Below are 5,072 nucleotides of genomic sequence, written 5' to 3' on the forward strand. Positions count from 1 at the left end.
ATTAGGCAGGCTACGTTAGCTCGCATTGGTTTGCAGGCTCTGAGTGTGATCCTTCAGTCTCTGCTGCTCTCATCATTCCCTTTTCACCTACCTTTACTTTAAATTCACCAACATCTTTGCCTTCGCAAAATCGGATTAACTGTTGCAACTAATCTACATCCTAAATCTCTTTGCATCATTATTTTTCCTTTGATTACGAAGTCTCCTTTTTAATTCCTTAATTGCCCCATCATTTCACTGGTTCCTTATCTAGTTTGCCTGTGCTGAAGGACACAGCCAAGTAGAGTTTACAAAGTATTAAAGCAACCCATGATGAACGCTGCTGGCTAGTGCTTCAATTTTGTTCCTAGAGGGTCAGTTCCAACTTCAAAGATCCACGGTTCTAGAGGCGGCTTCTGAGAGTCTCTGGAAGAGGCTCCAGACTCGCCGGTCCGGAGCTATCACGCCGGGTGCCGTTTCGGACTTGTAGGAAGTTATCTCAGGCTCCTCTCTGCCGCACCTTGGATCGCTGGCGCAAAACGGTGTCACTACCCTCCCGCGCGTAGCCCCCGGCTCTGGGCACCGGGGCCAGGTAGGCGTCAGGTCCTGGGTACCCGCGAGCCCGGGAACGGGCGGGCGGCCATGGGCGGTGGGCGGAGCCTGGTGGCGACAGGGACCGCCAATGAAATCCCGAGCCGGCGCGGGCCGTGCGCGTGACGCTGCGTAGCGGGCTGCGAGGCTGGGGGCGGAGAGGCCGGGGAGTGGGGAGCTTTACCTTCGCTGGCTGCGGGGCTGGCTGCGCTGTTGGCTTTGGGCACCTGGAGAGCTCCCCGACGCCTACCTTTTTACCAGCCGCGCCGTGGGGGCTACCCGGCTTTGCCTTTCTTGACTAGGTCCGCGCTGTCAGGCTCCGGCCCCAGGTAATGCTCATGCTCCCGGATCCGCTCACTTCCCGCCTGGGTCCACCCGCCTCAGCCGGAGAGGAAGGGGAAAGAAGTGGCGGCTGCATCTCCGGCCCGGCGGGCCTGGCCTTGCCCTGGGCCAAAGGGCGGAGGAGGCGGCCGGGAGCCGCGGGAGGAGGGGGGCTCCGCGAGTCCTGGGGAGTTTGGGGGATGGGGAGGGCGGGAAAGTTACCGTGGGGCGCCCGCATGGCTGGCAGCCCTTTAAACCTTGGAGGTTTGTTACGTGCCCCCCAGGTCCTATGGCATCTCTCAAGCTGGTAGTAAAGAAAGTTATGAATCAGAAGACATTTAAAAAGCGAAACCAAAAATGGGCTCAGGAAGTCTGGAATTGATTAGGAAAAAAGTGTGAAGGGATAGATGGCACCTCAAGATATAGAAAGCGTCTGGGCACCAAAGCCTTTAATCAGGCTCATTATTTTATTTTTAAATATTAAAGTGTAATTTTCTGTCACTGTTAAATGTTAATAGCCATTCAGTTTCTCTGATACGTGTATTTGGAAGTTATTTGTAATCGAGAAACAACTGTAAACGCTATTTTTCGTATTTATATGTAGATGAAGTTCACAGGTCACTTTCTAAGTCACTGCCATCGTTTAAACTACTCTTTTTTTTTTCAGAGTATCTTCCTTTGACATAGAATTCAACTTGAAGCGGTTTTTTGTCCCCCTTTATGTGAGTAATCTCCATGAATGACTTGTTAGGGAAGTTTGTGTGTTGTCTAGGCATGAGAATGGCTTTTGGGAGGAGCTCTGATATATTCAAGAGTAATCATTTAAAAGTGCACGTGTCTCAATGCCTCACATGCTTAGAACTCTCAAAACATTTCACATTCTCCTCGAATAAAGACCAAAATACTGCTGCCCCTCTTCTCCATTTCATTTTGGGCCACTTTCCTCCTGGCTCTCTAGGCTCAAGCCACATTGGTTTTATTTTTGTTCTAAGAAAGCCTCTTTACTATCTCATGGTCTTTAGGTGTTTCCTCCACCTGTAATGTACCATTCTCTCCTTTACCCAAATCCAACACAAATATCACTGTAGGAAATCCAACCTGTCTCTGTGAAGCCCTCCTAGTACTTGGTTTTCCTTAGCAGCAGTGTAATGTCACTTAGATGCTTTAATTGTTTCTTCTGCTAGCATGTACATTTCATGAAGGCTGGGCTAGTGCATCTTAATTTATGTCTTAATTACCAGAGTCTGGCCTAGCACCTGGCACAATGAAAGAATGAATGAGTTGGCGAACAGAGGAAGGAACTTGTTTGAATGGAAAATGTTAACTAGTAAAGAGTGCTTGTTCCTTTGGGGAAGGAAATGGAAAAAAGTTTTTAACAAAAGCGAGTTAATGACATCTTTTTTTTTTTTGAAATTTATCGCATAGGGTAAATAATTATATTGACCATACAGATGTGAATGAAATTTTGGGTTCTTTAGTTTAGCTAATTGACTTAATGACTTAATGATATAATGATATATAAGTGTAGGGTTGTACTTGGTTAAGTCTTTGCTTGGAAGGGAAGGGGAGAAACTTTATCTTTTGAATTGTAAATTCATCTGCAATTTTTCTCTTTTCCTTCACTGAAGGTGAGAGTGACATAGCAAAGTTGGTCACTGAGAATAAGTTGGTTACTCTATTTGTTTTATAGATTTATAGGTTCTTTTGAAAGCTTTTTTTTTTTTTAAGCTTTTTTTAATTTGTCAGAGTGAGAGAGAGAGAGAGCACAAAGCAGGGGGAGTGGCAGGCAGAGGGAGAAGCAGGCTCCCCGCTGAGCAAGGAGCCCGATGTGGAACTCGATCCTAGGACCCTGGGATCCTGACCTGAGCCCAAGGCAGACGCTTAACTCACTGAGCCACCCAGGCATCCCTGAAAGCTTGCTTGCTTGTTTGTTTATCTACCTATCTATTTTTATTTGAGAGAGAGCACAAGGGGAGGGGGTCAGAGGGAGAAGCAGACTCCCTGCTGAGCAGGGAGCCTGCTGCGGGACTTGATCCTGGGACTTCAGGATGGTGACCTGAGCCGAAGGCAATTGCTTAACCAACTGAGCCACCCAGGCGCCCCTGAAAGCTTTTTTAATAGGTACACTGTGGGTAGGCTAAAGTTGACATTCTTTCCAACACGGTTCATTTGTTCTCAAGTCAATTTTGTGTTGCTTTCTTTTTTTTATTTAGGGATGCCTGGGTGGCTCAGTCGGTTAAACGCATCTGCCTTCGGCTCGGGTCATGATCCCGGGGTCCTGGGATCGAGTTACACCTCGGGCTCCTTGCTCAGCGGGGAGCCTGCTTCTCCCTCTGCCTGCCACTCCCCCTGCTTGTGCACTCTCGCTCTCGCTCTCTCTGTCAAATAAATAAAATCTTAAAAAAAATAAAGATTTTATTTATTTGAAAGAGCGAGAGAGGCAGAGAGGGAAAAGCAGGCTCCCCGCTGAGCAGGGAGCCCGATGCTGGGCTAGATCCCAGGACCCCAGGATCATGACCGGAGCTGAAGGCAGATGCTTACTGGACCAAGCCACCCAGGTGCCCCTTGTGTTGCTTTCTTAAGGCAAATTAGATACTATCACACCGAACATTACAAAACCAATGCACAGATTGGAATCTTAAATAATTTTCCAGTCTGTATGTTGTATTTTAAAATAGGTCTCTGGTCAGCTTTATGTCACCTTGAGTGTAAATGTTTCCATTGCCACTTACTGGCTGTGTGACTTTGAACAGGTTTTAGAGTGTTTCCGAATCTTTTGCATCTTTTAAAATGCAAATGTTAGATGAGGTATGTGGTGCACCTGCCCTGCTGCCCAGCACTGTAAATGTTATGGCTTAGTAAACATTAGTTCCTGCTTCCTTTATTGCTGGACTCTTTTGAGAGACTAGTCTTATGATCACTGTTTTTACTTCCTCAACTCATTTTGCAACCTAATCCAGTATATTTCTTTGTCCTTCCTGAAACAAATTGTACAAGTAAAGTAAATTGTAACTATTAATGTCCCCAAATTGTGAAATATTCTAGGTCTCACCCTCCTTTATTTTCTTCTTTTTTTTGTCTTTCTTGAATTTTCTCTGATATTGATCAGATAACTTCTTGAATCTTTTAACTGGATTTCTAACATTGCTTGCCCCCAGTTCTCCTCCAATCTCTCCTAAGCCTTGCTTTTTCACTGTTCTTTAAGTGTCTTGTAATATTGGGAAAATTACTTAACCTGTAATATGGGATAATAGTATCTACTGCATAGATTGTTGTGAGGATTGAATGGAGCCATAGTAAGTACTAGGGAAATGTTAGCTTTATTACTTCCTAAGTTATTTCTTGATACATGGTCTCTCCCCGGGAGATTTCCTTCCTGTGCCTTGGCCGTAGCTGCTGCCACTGATGAATCCAGTTCTTTGTCTCTAGTCCAGACTTGTACGTTCACCTGCCTGCTTTTTCATCGTCACTTCGCTGACCCACAGGCACATCATACTGATTTTATCTACACCTTTTTCCACCTGTAGTTACTTAGCTTAATGGCACACCCATAACCTTAGTCAGCTGAGTTAGAAAACTCTGGATCTATATTTCCAGATGCCTTCTGGATATAGCCACCTGAATATCCTAGATGCCTCAGCTAATGCTTGTAAATTTATCTCCCTTATCTCTAATTTGTGAAATCATTTGTTCATTTAATGATCACATGCCGATTGGGCCTAATTTCAGGCCCTTATCTTTGTGTGTGCTAATTGTCCTTGCCAATCTCTCATCCTCCACATTGTTGCCTTAATTATCTTACTAAAAGACAAATATCAAGTCACCCTCTTGTTTATTTTTTCTAAATTTTTTAAAAGATTTTTTTTTTTTTTTAAGTAATCTCAGCACCCAACGTGGAGCTTGAACTCACAACCCGAGATCAAGAGTCGCATACTGCACTGACTGAGCCTGCCAGGCGCCCCCAGCCTCTTGTTTGTGTGTTAAATTGCAAACTCCTTTTTTTTTTTTTTAAATAGATATATATTTAGATTTATATATAAAATAGTTTTTTACAAAAAAAAATACCCAAACAAACAAAAAACGAAAATCAACTTAAAAAAACAAAACAAAACACACCTTTTTTTTTTTTTTAAAGATTTTATTTATTTATTTGACAGAGAGAGAGACAGCGAGAGAGGGAA

At 44.3% G+C, this 5,072-nt stretch overlaps 1 protein-coding gene across 3 annotated transcripts in view; it reads left to right on the forward strand.

Moving 5' to 3' along the window:
• The first annotated feature begins 708 nt into the window (after nucleotides 1-708).
• Nucleotides 709-5,072, forward strand: part of SOAT1 (sterol O-acyltransferase 1) — a 75,435-nt gene continuing 71,071 nt past the window's right edge. Inside the window, exons 1-2 of one of the 3 annotated variants that reach the window (XM_081824684.1) lie at nucleotides 710-899; nucleotides 1,559-1,613. The gene's annotated coding sequence lies outside the window, so the exon portion shown is untranslated. Of the gene's footprint in view, nucleotides 900-1,558; nucleotides 1,614-5,072 lie in introns of all 3 variants that reach the window. The other 2 variants (XR_014146442.1, XM_081824683.1) reach the window with 2 other exon arrangements.

The sequence above is a fragment of the Leptonychotes weddellii genome, chromosome 6 (genome assembly GCF_054177405.1).
Source record: "Leptonychotes weddellii isolate Sample4059 chromosome 6, ASM5417740v2, whole genome shotgun sequence".
NCBI lineage: Eukaryota > Metazoa > Chordata > Mammalia > Carnivora > Phocidae > Leptonychotes > Leptonychotes weddellii.